We start from the raw sequence: 16338 nt of genomic DNA on the forward strand, positions 1-16338 counted from the left end.
AAATGGCCTGACATTTCTTTAAAAGTAAAGAGAAACACTACTGCAGTGATGACCTCTGTGCAAGGTCACAGATGTTTTGCATGGTGGGGGAAACTATGGTTACATACTTATACACTAGGATATATTGCTTACTTTTCACAAAGCGTTTTCCTGAGAAATTACAGTACATTATAAAACATCGGGTGAGCTCCACTCAGTCTTTTAGTGCTCATTTTTTTAAATGATGCAGACCAGAATAAATATGGCAGGGTGGGTTGCTAACTTTTTGTTCTCCCTTCCTTTCACTCACTCTGCACTTTTCAAAAAAGTCTTAAATACCTAAGCGTCCAAATTTGATGGAATTCTGCAGAATAAAGTGGAGCAGATCTTGAGAAGGTTTGTAATTCAGCGTGAATTTGGAGAACTGCCTAAATGTTTGGATATTTATCAGGACATCTGCAGAAATGGAATTGGAGATCTTGCCACGGTAGTTTATTTATTAGATTTCTTGTACTTCCCAGCACGTGGGAAGTCAACTGGTGGCTGGACTGCTGGTTGGTGTGTTCAAAATCTGGGTGAGAGGGTTGAGGTTTATATCCTGCCGTGGTGTAAATGGAGCTACCTGATTAGAGAGGGGTATTTCGTTTGACGCTGATGGATCCAGTTGTGCGTTTGACCCCTGTATGTACATATATCGAATGCATCATCAACGAGGAACTCGCTAGGGTCACCAAAAAACATTTCCCTCAGGATATTTTACTTCGCTGGTCCATTCCCTCGAGATGCTGTGCAGCTGGGTTCCTACTCCTGTATCAGCTTAGACTGAGGGTAACAGAACACCTGAGCTCTAGGGGAACAGTGAAAACCTTGCTGATTTACCAGCTGAAAATGTTCCTGGACACTTCAATCACCTGGAAATAAGAGTGCCAGGAATCCACTCCATTCTTGCAAAGTAAGGATTGGGACCGATGATTTTAAGTTGAAATAGCAGTGGTAATTCCCTTTTCAAACTGTCTAATCTTAGGTATTAGGGTAATCCACAACCGGTGCCAGTTTATCTGGACATAGCTGAACACTGTGTTGGTGCAACAGCTGCTCTGTGAATATTTGGAGATCTCTACAGTAAAAGCAAGAGCTAGATCTGAGGTCAGTATCCCTTTCCAGAAGTTAGAGCCTGGCTTGTCACACATAGTACCAGCTGAAAGGCAAAGGGGTATGAATGAAGACTTGGGTTATTTATCCAGGTTACCACAGCAAGGTCATCGGAGCTGTTAGCCCAGGTTTCTCCATGGGACACATTCTGCTGTAGTACAGGGCCACGTTTCCATCCCAAGTTCTGCGGTTGGCTTCTTCGGGGTAGTTCACTGCCTCGTGAGGAGTCTGCATTTGAAGAAGAAAAGTGTTGTTTTGCACGTACCGTAAGAGGCATTTCCTCCCCAGACGGTTTAACACCTCAAGAAATGTTCTGAAGGACATCGAAACCACAAAGTATGTTGTATTTCTTTTTTAAGCTCATACAGCAAAGCCAAGAGAAGAACACAGTCCCATAGACTTCTGCTCTGGTGTTTTATCTGTTGAACCAGGCTTTTTCAGGTGCTTTCAGCTGGTTAAAAGGCCAGGTAGGAACGGAAGGTGAACAAAACCCAGATTCTGCTGAATAGCATGTTCTTTGGCGAGTACTCCCTTTGAGCCTGACGGCGTATTTGCAGAGTAAGGCACTAAGGTAAGCAAGGATGTTCTTGTCTAAGCCATTTTGAGGCTTCGTTTTGGTTCAGCAGTGAGCGAGGAGCAATCTCTGTTCTCAGAGTCTGTCACGCTGTAGGCTCAGAACCGTTTCTGATTTGCTTTGCAGTCAGATAATGTAGAAGTTTTAGTTACCATGTGGGACTAGTAAAGCACATAACCCAAAACTAATTTGTCACAATTTAATGGTGTGGTGCCCTTCCTAGTAGGGTAGAAAATTATCATCTCCGTTGCCTGGGGGCATAATGTAATGGGGAAACATTTTCCCCGCTCCTTAAATACTGTCCATTGGACATTAAAAAGAACGTCAGTTAACTAAATTAAAGGACAAACAGTGCTAGACTTCAGTGTGCTTATTCTCGGAGATCCGTGGGTGTTCCATATTTGGCTAATAGGTAGTAGTGGTGGTCTGGTCATCTCCAATGAAGATTTTTCTTCAAATTATATTGCATTGTGTAATGCTCCCAGCATGTCAGTTGAGGGTAGTGATGCCCTTAGGAAGGACCTCCCCCATTTTTATGCCAGAAGTGCTTTAGAAGTACCAAATAAACCGTATGAGCAAGCCCTAATTAGTACTGCCAGGTAAGACTTAGGAGTTCTGAGCATAGAGAAATGGGGGCAGATATTCCCAGCCAGTGAAGACCACGCTACGGTATATTATTGCAGTCCATATGGTGATGTTCCAGACTGGGGCATGGAACTATGTTGGCCCTCCTGTTTTTGATAGAGAGTTAAAATTTCTGCTTAGAGGTGTACCACGTACGGCTACCAGCTTGATTTGATGTTAACTTGGATAATCTCCTTGTTCTCCCTTGCACGCACGTGAAAAGATACCCATTGCAGCTGGGTTTCTGTGTGGTGGGCCCAAGTGGTCAAAAGTGGTCTCTGGCTTTGGGGGGTCCCTTCTTTGGGGACTCCTGCCTAAATGTAAATGAGTCTCTCAGTCAGTGCCTGTGTTGTGGCATCTTCCTTGTATCTTCCTCGTTCCTTATTTTTCTAATGTGGATACTATCATTGATATTATCATCTTCCTGACCTCGTGTTGGCACCAAAGCTTAAAGGATCTTTACAAAAGATAGCATGTTAATAATAGTAAACTTTTAGAAGAACTCTACACTTACCAGGTTGAAAGGCTTTAATAAATTAAGGTCAAGGTATTATTTGCAATTTCTGCTGTGGGGAAACTGAGGCAGGAAGACTTTTTCTGGGTTATATGGCAGGTGATGTAAATGTATTAGCTGTTTTTACTGGCAGACTGCTGAGCTGGTCTGATCTTGTGATCTAAGCCAATATGCATAAATCTCAAAGGGTAGGCTTAGGAATAACAACTCCTACAGGCAGAGTTCCCGCTTCCCTCTCTTGCTGTTTGCTCTTGTGAACTGGTGACTTGAAAAGGGCTGCCAGGCATAAAAAAGCTCCTATTTTACAGAATTAGTCAACAGAGTCCCATGGCTTGGCATTGCATAAATTACACTAAACAATTTCTGCCCTGGGTAAACTGTAACAGGAGAGGAAGAGCCAGGAGGTAACTTGAATCACAACTGTTAATGACAAAAGAAAACTTTTAGCCCGCTTTCCAGTGTATGTTAATTTAGTGCCACTTAAGATTTTTCAGTAAGGGTTTTCAACCCTTGACCACTGCTTGATCCATGAAATTGCAAAGCAAACCCTTTGTTTGCCATTTGGTGCAAGAGTTTCATCTGCTTTCCTCTTCTCTTTCATCCCTCCCTCTTCCTCCTCTCAGCCTGTCTTCCAAGCTAATTAAAGTTACTCCTAGATTTGATCCAAACTGTTCTTTCACTGGATTTCTCAGTCAACAAGAACAAATTCTCTTTGCTTTAAAAGAAAACAACAAGCAGCTGAGAAGACAGCGGAACAGGAGTTCAGAGGTGATCCAAAAGGAAAGAGAGTGAATTTTCTTGAGAAGGGGGATTCTGGACCCCGACTTGCTGCTCTGATTTTGGAATATATTTTCTTGTCCACGAGATGGCAACAGACAGCTACCCACAGAGCCCTCTCTTCCCACAGCTGGCAGTCTCTAGTTTAGGTTTCTCCCCTTTATCCTGGTTACTTTTATTTAAAGGTATAGTATACGGTGACCTTTGCTGCCTTGAACTCTATGGAGAAATGTCTGAGGCATGTACACTGCGCTTCCTTTGTTTAAATAGACACTGTCAAGGTGTTGTACGCTCTGTCATTCAAACTCCCCTGGGAAGCTCACCAGTAGAACAAATTTTCTTATAGATATTTTATCCCCTTTGCACATGTAGAATTGTTTGGAAAGGACTGTCGTTTCATGTGTTGAGGGAAAAGGATGCATTTCCAACTCATCAGCAGTTTAAGATGTAACCTTGGGGGATGTCTGTCCGCTCACCTGTCTCTTTTCCCAGCCTCAACTTCCCACCTGTAAAATGGGGATGCTCATGACTCATTCTTGTGAAAAATCTGTAGAATCTTGGACCATAATGTTGCTATATGAGTAAGATATGCTACTATACAAGCATATGCTGGGGTTTTTGCTTGTTTGTTTGCTTGGCTTTTTAGAAGGTCATATGTGAAGGGAGTTTAAAAGCATAATTTGCTGAAAGATGCTGTGGAGTCGCAAAATACCACAATGTATATTTGAGAATCAAAAGGATGAGCAATGTGGGAAAGACCTTTCCTGCCAGTACCCTGGAAGGAACGTACGTCTTCCAAGCTGTTCTGTCACAAGAGCCAACAGGGTATTCCCAATTTTGTCTTCAGGTGGACTTCAGCACTGTCCGCTAGAGAGCAAAAGCTGTCTGTGCGACACATCTTCTGTGTAGGCCTGAGGCCATTGTCTCTTATCCCCTGATCTACAGAAGTGCAGGCTAGAAACAGAAAACTTTACCTGTTTCCACAATCATTTGCAACTGAGATGATCTTGTGATTCGTCTTTCTTTAGATTGAGCTGTATGGTATCGCTTTAAAAACAATAGGCTCTGGGGTGGATGGTGGGGGGATGTATAGCCTTCAATAATTAGACTAGAAAGTGCCAAGGGACATGACAAATAAATCTTCGCTGAAAGATGGGCTGAATATTTAAACTGAATGCACACAGCTGGTGATCTTGTTCTTCACCACGAGGCCAAAACCTGCTCACCTTATGCAGAAAAGTCTTACTGACTGTCAGATGAGCTAGCTGTGGAGGGTTTGGCCCACATAGTGGTTGGTCTTAACCGTCTATCTGCTAATACATGAATCGTCTTGATATCAGAATGTCAATAGCCTGATTAAATCTGTCCAGCTTGGGGGACTGTAGCAGTGAGAGATTTTGTGAGGGACTCTCAAGTCTTACAGAAGCGATGGTTATACTCTAGCCAGAGACCATAGGTGTCACCAACAATAACCCTTGATTACAGGTACTGAATCAGAGACCCTTAAAAAGGCTTAATATCCAAAACGAGGAAAGAAGGCAGCCTTCAAATCAGGCAGATCTCTTTATGTCAGGCAACTGATGTGTGAGGCACTGAGAATCTTCAGACGTGTTTTCAGTCTCATAGTGTGCAGAGGTGGCTGTGCTTGTGTAGGAGCTGCTTTGGTAGGGCTCAGTCCAGAGCTGTGTGGGTGGCACGTCTGTTTCAATGTTCATCTCTACAGAGCTCTCGCTGGCGATCTGGGAATGGGTGGGCATGGTGTTCTGGGCTTTTCTGCCTTAGGTATGGTGCTTCCAGAAAAAAATAGAGTTCTATTCACAAGCTGAGTAAGTGAAGCTACCTCCTCTATGCCTGAAGAAAAATACTGTGCCTTTAGGGCTCTTAACAGATGGGTTCCACCATCACAGTTACACTGTCCGTGCGGTGTTTGTACTTAGGTTTGTGGTAACTATAGAGTCTGAAACTGTATAGTTACATTAACTTTGAGTGAGCATGATCTTAACATAAATCTACATGTTCTTTTGTTGGGGTTCTAGTAATGTGCATTAGGTATGACATTGAGGGTATAATCCTGTCTTGTTTTCTAATATAGTTTACCTTCCAGTTATATGAACTAGTGATAATTACTGAATAAGAAACCTACCTGCCACAGTTTTTCATTGTGACGCTATTCACTATTAACCACTATACCCCAACATGTTCTGTGACATCAAGAAAGTAAGATTTCCATCTTGTATAAAGCCAGTTAGATTTCTTTACTATGTAAGCATTGACAGTGTGCTGCTGGGCAAATAGCAGAGCTAGGCAAATAATTTTCCAGAATGAATTATTTCACGCTACTCGTCTCCAAATTCTGCAGTGTGTTTATTTGTTAGAGTTTGAGGGTTGCTTTTTGTCTGTTTTGTTTAAGAACGGTTTTGGCTCTCAAGTTCTTCTTGCTGCATTCAGGCTGTGTTTGTAATCTGTGCACTCCGTGAAGGCATTCTGCTCCAAGAGAGGAGAAACTCCTTTCGTGGTTGATAAATGCAGTGATAGTACCAGTGCAGCACAAATGGTGCAATATTGACTTAATAATTAAAGTATTCTATTTCACTATTACGGTGAAACTGCCCCCAGTGCAAAAAAACTGCCCTGAGAACTACTCATTAATTAAATTCCTTTTAAGTCGGTGGTTTATACAAAAAAGTTTTTTGGGTTTTTTTCTCTTTTTTTCAGTGAAGTATATTTTGTGTCTAAAATCTAACAGGCATATCAGGCGCAAACATTTCTGCAAGAAAAATGTGAATATCGCAAAAAATAGACAAAAATTGTGATAAGAATTAGTTACATTTTATTTCTTCTACTCCAAATGAATACCATTCCATTGGGGAGAAAAAAAAAAGAAAAAAAAAAAGAAAAAGAAAAAAAGAAGGACATTTCCTCAGTAGGGCCTGATTTTTTTTGTCCTGTTAGTATGAGAAGAAATTCTTGGTATTTTTTCAGGGTTTAGTTTTTAAGTCTAACGTGCTTTGATTCTACTTTTTGGTTGTATTCTGGTCTGTTGCCTCCTGCTGCAACTGCCATTGCACTGACTGCGAGAGTAAGTCAGCAAAAATGAGCACAACCACGCGCTTTGCTTTAGTGCAGTTCCAGGTGTTGTTGGTGTTTTAAACAATTGCTGGAGAGACCTCAACACTGAAAATAGGGCTTGGTGGAGGGGACACATGTTCAAATAACTTTAAAATAATTAAAAAGTACAAAGCAAGTGAGCAAAGGTATCACAAGCAAACCCTCTCGGTGTGGGGAACTCTCTGTAGCACTTGGTGTGAACGTGAGAACCTTAACTTGGCCCCCTGCACTGCCACACATATGGTCTCACACATAATAATGTGACATGCTGCACACTGCGAAAATATTTTGTTGAAAATATGAGTAAAGCAGCATCTTTGCTTTTCCTGGATAATTAGCAGTGGAGTATGTAGATGACTTGCTTTGCTCGGAGAGGTTTTGCAGAAAAGCTACCTCTGTTTAATATGGAGAACACAGATGTAATGTGGCCACTTGCTTAAAGCTTTCATGTGCTTTATCTTGTCCATGCAATTGCCACATTTTGGGGACATGGATTGTCGTCTTCGTATTTAAACATCCAGGTTACTTGGCTAGTGGTTGTCCTTTATATTTATATTCACCACTAGGTTTTGTATTACCACAAGGCTTCAGTAAGCTTGCCTGGTGGTCATGTCTATTTCTAGGGAAAGAAAAACTAATAAACACTAAGAAACATACAGTTGAATTCTATGGTCCTTCCTTACGCTTGACATCATGTCTTCTTCCTTTATGCCTCAGATACTTGTCTTGAAAAACTGGGTTTATTTCCTTTTCCCTCCCTCCCCTTTTATAGTTCTCTGGGATTTGCAGGTGAAGTATCATAAGTTTATCTCTGACGACCTCAGATCTGAATGTTCCTTCTGAGAAGAAGGAAGAAATTGCCATTTGGCCTGAATACCTATTGCACCGTAAAGATGTTTGGACTCAGAATCAGGCTCTTGGAAATGTGCGTTAGAGTCTGGGTTTTGCAGCTGGAGCCTGTGCGGTTTTATTTGGAATCATGGGAAAGGTCTGGATTGAATATCTGGTCTTGGTCTTTAACTGGTAGAGGTTAAGGATGGTTGTTTAAGGTTCAGTAGTTCATGGAATACTTTAGTTGCTCGATGATGTAGCAGTGCAGTGTTCTGACAGCGTTTTGATTCGAATATCTTCTAATGCCAATATGTGGCCATGACTTGAGGCCTGAAACAGTGTTTTGGGGTAGCGAGCAGGGGGGAAACAGGGGATACGGTGTCTTCACCTATGCAGAGCACCTTAAGATATGGAAAGTAAACTCTGTCAATTGGGTCCAGATTTATCACCCACATGCTGTATTGTCTACATGCACAGAAGGGGATTTGTTAGCATTATCATTTACCTAGGTAGCGCTGAGAAGTGTGATATTGTGGAACATATGGGCTGCAATATCATGGCAGAGTAGCCTGTGTGAAGGATGCAGCAGCTCAGAAAATATTCTTGTTTTTGTCAGTTTAAATACATGCTGTTTAAAACTGAAGCAAAACATTTGGATTACTGTGGCTTGAAAAAAATGCTTTACAGTGCCTGTCTTGAACGGATTCCTCCCTCCTTCCTTGTTACATTTCAGTGACTACAATTAAGAACAAAAACCCCAAGACTAACCCAGGAAAGTCTGGTACTCTAAAAGACATGGTTCTAGCCCAAGGAAGTAACAGTGCTGATGAAGGTCTTAGCAAAGTGAAGGCAATGATAGTCTTAATTGCCTGACAGGAATCAACTCCATAGAACAAATGAAGGGTCTGGTTCTGAAAGATGATGAGCCCTTTCTTTACTGTCAATAGCAAAAAAAATATCAATTGCACTCCAACGAGGGCAAGCGGACCTTGCCTCTAAAGGTAAATGCACATTGCATATGCTGTAATACTCATGCAGAGATTCTGATGAATTAGAGGATATTCCACTTGTATCAGTAACGGTTAGATTGTTGCTTTCTGAGTAACTAATAAGAAATGTAATGATTTTAGTAGAGGTATTTTCAACTGTGTAAGGGTCCGATCCTGTGTCCTTGAAATCAGTGGGAAGCGTGTCATTCCAGTGCTGTTTTGTCACTTGTCCTCTGTGCGTTAGCAAAGCCACGATGCAGCTGCCCCAAACTCCAGCTATTGTCACTTCTTTGGAGAATTTGTCTTCACAGGCCTTTTGCATTATTGTAATCGACAAGTCTAAGACACTGTCTAATGTTAATTCTGCTCATTGCTGCCAATTACAATCAGAGCTAGTCAAAATAAACAAATTAAACAAATAAACATGTCAAAACATCTCAGTCCTAGGGAAAATAAGCCAAGTCTGAACTCTATCAGTGCTGCAGTATAACCGATGTGCTGCATATTGTAAAATGTTCCATCACATTTTTCACCTTTTGTTGAGGAAAGGAAAGAAAAGGTGGGTCAGTTTAGAATTACAGTTTAGTTCTACCCTGCTAAGGAGTCTGCAACTGAAACCAAATGAAACCCAAATGTTCCCTTAGCTCCTTCACCCAACATAATGATCATCTGCTGTATGTTTTAAATGTTTTTTTAGGGGTTGGGGTTGGGTTGTTGGGGGTTTTTTGAGTGATTCTTTGCTGTCAGAGTGCCAAGATGCTAAATCATTGTAGGATTTGGACAAGATGCAGGTGAAAATACACCAAATGCGGATATACAGTTCAATATAAAACATGCTGCTGCTGTGACATAACACCATCCAAAATGGTAAAATACTATGCAATTTAAATTAGAAAGTACCCCAGGTGTAAAAGAGAAATACATAAAACATGCTTTTGCTACACGGAGGGGACATCGTAGCCTGGATTTGCTAAGAATCAGTGGTAATGGGAGGAGGGGGCAATTTTTTTTTTTTTTTTTTTTTTTTAGTGGTATGTTAACCTTAAAAATATGTTCTGAGGTTAAAGGAAAAAGCTGTCGCTTTAGACAGGTGGTTCTTGTAAAGAGGTGATCTTTTAAAGTGCAGTCTTACAATGTCAAAAACAACGTCTCGGCAGAGATAAAGCTATAATGCAGGTGATTGCTGGGACTCTTCTGTTGTCTGTCACAGAGCTTTAAAATCTGTTTCAAAACTTGCATTTGGAAAGGGACTTGGTTTTTAATATAAGACACATGCACCAACTACCTGTTTCAAATAGTTAGAGAGTTAGAAACGGATCCTTGAAATGCAATGTGTGTAGGCTATGGCCTTGCTTTTACAAACCTTAGAATATCCCTTGTTCCTTTGTGTGATCAAAAGACTAACGCCGTGCGGGGAACTGGTGTTGGGCCTGAATTTCTTGGGAAGAAACAATTGTCTGTTGTAAATTGTCGCAATCCCGCTGAGATCAGGTATGCCAAGCTCTCCGAGTGTGGAGAGGCGTGAGAGAGAGACATCCTGAACACAGAATTAAGGGGGATGCCTCAGCAAATGCCCACGGAGTTTGACAGAGCTGTTTCACAAATACTTACTTGCTCGTCCCGGAATAATGTTGGGAAAACACAGCAGTGTTTTGCTCAGCCCTGCAGGAGCATCCGAGCAACTTCCTTGAAGCGCGGTGGATTTTGCAAGGCAGTTTGAGCAGAGTGTGAATTCCCCACAAAAATATACAGGGCTCTCAGCTGCCGAGGTTCTTCCTTCCCTTCCTCCCTTCCTTTTCTTCCCCCCACAATGTTTTCAGTGTACATAGGGTCTGGGGAGAAAAGGAACACTGTGCCTTTGAAATGTTGTTTGCTGAAGACAGTATATGGAATCTTGGTTATTAACAGCCTCTCACAAGACAGTTATTTTTGGAGTGGCCTCTGAGGAGGCAACCTCTTGGAATCGAACTCATTTATTCTGCGTTTCACTGTCCTGCCATTTCCTGCAGAGAGAGGGGAAAAGTGAAACCACATGTTTTGAGGAGCGAGCGTAGGAAACCCCACTGAAGACAAATGACTGCTCCTCTCCCCTGGCAATTAGTCAAACCCGGGCTGCGTGCCAGCCCAGGTGTTCCCGACTGTGTATAAATTTGCCAAAGAACAATGAAAATAGCAGCTGATTGTGCTGACAGATTCTTCTGGTAATTTCCTGTTGTTTGGCATCTTCAGGTTACTTTCCCACAATTATGGATCCTGATGAAGTCCGGGGCCTTCAAACCCACTTTTTCACGGGAAACAAAGTAATTGTATGTGTGTACGTAGGCACATGCATAGCCCTCTGCCTCTCAACCCTTTTCTCCTAGTTCCCAGATGTTTTAATTTAATTCGTTTTGCAAAATACATCTTTTAATGAGTCTGAATTAAAAAAACTATTTGCACCTGCATCATATAGAATTTCTTGGCAGTCCCACCATAGCTTTTGCCAGGATTCATGCTCATTCTATCACTTAAACCTACCACTTGGAAGGCTTTCCTCTCATGCCTTGCCTTATCTTCTAAATCAGGGCTGCTGGAGAAACACGCGCTGATGGAACAGAGCCTTGAGCTGGCCACGGGAGGGGGGGAGAGGGGTTTGACAGCTCGAGATGCTGACAACAAGGTGGTGTTAGAAGTGAGGAGTGTCTTCAGATACCAGGCATTGATTCTGGAGCTGGGGGAGAAATGGCTGTCCCTGAAGAGTTACAAGTTTTATCGTCTAGAAGGAGAGAGGGAGAGAAAGGAGGGAAGGCAGACTTTACAGTCATCTGAAAGCTTCGTACAATCCAGTCTGTCAGGAAGTTATAAATACTCGTTTGGGTTTCTTGAGCAACTCAAATTCTTCTTTTTTTTTTTTTTTTTGAGTTGGAACAGAGCTGGATGGGCACCAGGGGACATTAGCCCCAGGTCCGTTGTCTCGTTTCTTCTCAATGTGCATTCCAAGGAGAGGGAGAACAGAGCGCATGTGGGGGGTGTTGCTGCAGTACGCATAAAAGGCAGGGGGAGAATTCTGCCCAGCCTTTCCTCTGTGCACTTCCTACTAGTTATTCCTAGAAGATCGATTCTAAGAGTAACGCTGAGTTTTGAAATATTTTGCAAACCACTGATTTCTTTCTTGTTTTTTTTTTTCTTTTTGTAGTTTAAATGTGTGTTCCAGAGAGATCTGACTTTTGTGATTTAAAATGAATAAATGTCCTGCCTAGCCTTTTTTGTTGTCCTTAGAGGGAGGAAATTTCTCATTATTTGTGGGGTAGGTGAATTAGAGCTAAAGGTTGATCAAAACCACCCTGCTTTTTAAGTCTTTTTCTCAGAAAATGGCATTTTTGCGGAAGTGAAAATTCCTGCCAAATATCTGCCTTCCCTTAAAAAAAGAAAACCAAACAAAACCAAACCCCTGCCAGAAATCTCAGGTAGATTTGCTTTGTATTGTTTCTTTGGAGGAGGGGAAGGATACATATTTCAGCCGGTTGAGGACCTTTTATTTTCACCTCAGGTTAAGGCAACGGCAACTCCCAGCTGCACCGTGCTGGGCTACTCACAGGTACGAAGGGAACTGCTGAGGTGCTAAGATCGTGTTCCGTATCCCAAATAATCCCCTTCTTTGAGGCCACCATGTTCATCCACTCATGTAAACAACTTGCAAAGTGTCTTCTGTCTCGTTGTACGGAGATTCCTTGTAAACTCCTTGGAAGGGATCTCTATTTGTTCCAGCAGGTCTCTGGATCAGATGCTGCTGACAGCCTTTGCAGGGACCATCACAGTTCCCTCAGTGATAATGGCTGTTACCAATGAGTGTCCCATGTGTATTTCACTGAGCAGGTTAGGAAAAGGAGGGAAATAATGTTGTGAAACTCCCCCCTCACCCTCTGGTTTTCATTAAAAAATTCTTTTCGGTGGAAATCTTCTCCCAGCTGGAGTGTCGCCTTCTGTTCAAATCCCTAAAATTAGACTGAGAATCTTCTCTCACTTAAACAAATCCATGCTGTCTGCTTTACGGTAATTATCCTTCTGTAGCAGTGGCAAAGACATGCGGGTTTGCAAAATTCTTTGAAGATGAAAAGCCCTGTGCGGCTCAGCTCGTCTTGGTCCTCGCGCACGTCGGTAAATAGGTAGAACACATGGGAAATGCGGGAGGGTTTGAAATGCTTCTCCCCACAAGCAGAGATGTACTACCCCTGCTGTGAATCCACCTTACAGTGACTATTTCAGGTTTTTGGCTCTGGGGAACTGCCAGCTATCTACCCACTCGTCCTGATTCAAAGCCTACTGAAGGCAATGAGAACCTTGTCGCTAATTACTGATGATCTAAAGTGTTTTGTCTTACCCAAGTCCTCCTGTCTGTAGGTCCCACCTCGGTGTGCACCTCTTCCATGTGTCCCATCCCCCTATTCCGGGCCTGTGGTAACTCCATTGCACGGGGGGCTTCTTGTCCCTGGGAAGGCTGATCCCAATTAACGGTCTCTGCGTGCTCGTGTGAGATCAGGCAATAAATACTGCATGAATATGACATCTCTGTAATAGGACCTTGCTGTCTCCTAATCGATTTACAGTGAGTGAGCGACATGGCATCATCCAGCCTCCATAAATCACGGCTCGTGTTCTAATTTCATACCGGTAATGGCATGTCGGGGCGTTTACTCCCGTTGGGCTGGGCACTGGCAGGGTGATTTGCAGCCTCCTGATGGCCTTGCGGAGCGCGCGGCGGCGCTGCGACGCGCCCGGCGTGGGAGGTCTGCTCTGCTGCTCGCACCGGCGCTGCAGAGGGCTCTCTCATGGCTCTCCTTCAGAGGCAGCTTTGGTGGGGTTTGTTGAACTGTCTGTTGTTTCAGAGACTTTTCTAGGTTGCTTTTTTCCCCTTCTTTCTTCTTGACTTGCCCTTTAGTGAGTCAGGTGGGCCCGAGACTGGGTTCCTTTTGTTGAAGCAGTGGAGAGAGGGGGCTCATCTCTGTTCCCTGTCTCCTGTTGACCAGTTCTCCCCCCCTCCCCACCCCCTGTTTTATCTGCCTCTGTTTCCCCCTTTCGTTTGGAACTTTGTTTTTCAGGACAAGGATGCGATCTCTCAGTGCTTGGTTAGTTCTTAATGCCGTGTCACCACCATTTCAGCTGTGTATTTACGATATTCCAAAGACTTTAAACACTGTTGGATTCTGCCTGAGCCGGTGGAGAGAAGTAGAATGTGGATCTGTCAGGATCAACTCCTTCTTTTATGCAAGATTCCTCTATGGCTTCGGACGGGTCGCTGCGCAGCACTGTCTCCTTTTCCCTGTCTGTGGCATAGGGACAGGATCTCTGTCCTACACGCTGCTTTAAAATCTATAGAAGAAAGAGATTTTTGCCAGAGCTGAGCATTGCTTCGTTCAAATGAAATGAAAAACAGTAAATGTTTAGGACCTGATCCTAGTCTTCAGTTCTTTAACTTTAAAAATTGAAACTTGATGAACAAGGGTGCATAATGAAGGCCCTGGGTCATAAATTTGCCCCTAGACTAACGAGCCTAATAATCAGAGAGTTCTTGTGAAAAGAAACCACTGTAGCAGGTGGTTGGCAGAAGGTGAACTGTAGACTTGAGCACCAACACAGACTTCTGTGAATCGTGTGCTGAAGGTGTCGTTTTGTTAACGGGCTGCGGAAACGAACTTTTAAAGACCGTTTCGACCAACCACTGCAGCTGAGGAGGTGACATGTTCTTTACAAGTATTTTACTTTCACCAACTGGGATTTTTATTCTCATTATAATTCAGTGAAAATGTTGCTTTCAGAATGTCCCATGCTGACCAAGGAATTTGATCACCCAGTTCCTAATAAAATGAATGCAACTGGAAGTCTAAACCCTGATGGTTGCAGTAAAAATTAGTATTGGTGGTTTGTTCTTTTTAGATAACAGCCCTGCTTAATGGGGGAGATAGGGCTAAAGGAGCTAAGTGGGGCCCTTTGTCCAAATAAACGTGCCGTTTTCTGAGTTTTCTGGTTTTAAGTCATGCTTACCATGTAATTCTGACACACACAGGGCTTGCCAAAAAACAGCAGGCAGGGTAGCTAAAGAGACACTTTATTTTCAGAAAAATATCTTACCTTTGTATTAAAAAAAGAAAACAACCCCAACTTTTTATTAGGCTGTATAAAATGCAGCATTCTGGGAGATAAACTTGTGTTTCTAGAAAGAAAAGGGGAAAATGCACATACTTGCTCTTATCAAAGTAGGATAATACATCAGATTATAAAACTTCCTGTTTATGACTGTGAAAAACAGAGGGGATAATCTCTGCTCTTTCTTTTCCATATACTATTGTCTTTGGATCAAACAAATAATGTTGGAATACCTGGGAAAGCATTATCCGGGCAAAAGCAGGGTTGGGATAGGCAGAGGAAGGAAGATCGGTGGGGCAGTGTGTAATGCAGCCATAAATGATATTCCATAGGTTTATCGTTTCATCGGGCTGCTTAAGATTGTGGAAATGCTTTCCAGCTTTTTTGTGGGGGTGCATCAGGCTATCCCTAACACATTGGCCTGGCTTAAAGATCTGTCTTCCCTTAAATCGCTGCTTTTGCTCTGAGCATGCATTGGCACCGTTTGGTTTGTCTTGCTGTTGCTGAGCATCCTCACCGTGGAGTTTGTGAGTGGGAAAAGTGGGGACAGGAGAAATAACTGGAAAGTTCCATTCCTGTACAGAAATGCTGACTGATAACATGCAAAATCTTAAATCATAGAGACATTTAGGTCGGAAAAGACCTTTAAGACCATCGAATCCAACCAATAACACAGCACTGCCAAACCGTGTCCCTAAGCGCCACTTTTACACGTCTTTTAATGATGTCTAGGTTCCACTTTTTTGTAGGCATTTCCAAATAAACTGCTGGACTCCTTGTCTAATCCACTTCTATGGACATTCCAGGTTTATGTTACAATCTCCTTTAAAAGAGGATGTGGTAGTACGTTATTGATGTACTTTTCTCATACTTATCCTCTCCACACGAGTAAATTTATACGATTTGACTTAATTAAAAATGAATCTTTTCCTTTAGTAGATTTTTACCGCTACAACTAGACAGGTGCAATTTCTTTGCGTGTACACTCCTGGAAGGTCCATAAAAGAGTCATACGGGAAGAACAGATTCCATGGGGAGATTTACGTTAGTGTAATTATTAAGAGCCATCCATTGGCTTATGCTAGCATAGCTTTTCCATGTAAAAAAGTGACTAATGACTAGGCTTGTAAAATAGGTAGGAATGCTAGTAAAGAGTTTCAGGTAGTGCTGATTTTGATGTCTGTTGGAAAACTGTAGTGTACTGGAAATCAGTGATACTTGGGTCCCTACGTGACTGCAATTTTGAAGCACAGATTTTCAAACCAAAATGCCTTTTTAAGACAGAAAGAGGAGTTATGTAGTGGAAGGTACTCTCGCAGTAACGGGACACTATGCTGCACATTGACTGCAGTTGGGGGGGGTAGGGAATTTTGGGTGGAAGTGTCTTCTGTTTAGAAGAAGCAATTTTGTCAAAATTTAAACCTCAGCTGCAAACAGGTCAGGTACTAAAGTCTTTTTTAAAGGGAGACTTCAATGCAAAAATCATTGCAAAAACTCAGTTTTGGGTTTGTTACTAGCCTATTAATGTACTGCAACGTTAATTAAGATAGACTTAACTGCAAATGAAACTTCCTTTAAAAATAACGAAAACAATCATTTCCCCCTCTCAAACTAGTAGGAATTTCTATTCCAGATCTGCTTCTTTCAGCTGTAGGCTTAGGTGCATA

The 16338-nt window shown here is 42.4% G+C and overlaps 1 protein-coding gene across 4 annotated transcripts in view; it reads left to right on the forward strand.

Moving 5' to 3' along the window:
- CDCA2 (cell division cycle associated 2) overlaps positions 1–16338 on the forward strand; it is a 111363-nt gene that overhangs the window by 34681 nt on the left and 60344 nt on the right. The window lies entirely within an intron of this gene.

This window comes from Falco cherrug, chromosome 18 (genome assembly GCF_023634085.1).
Source record: "Falco cherrug isolate bFalChe1 chromosome 18, bFalChe1.pri, whole genome shotgun sequence".
NCBI lineage: Eukaryota > Metazoa > Chordata > Aves > Falconiformes > Falconidae > Falco > Falco cherrug.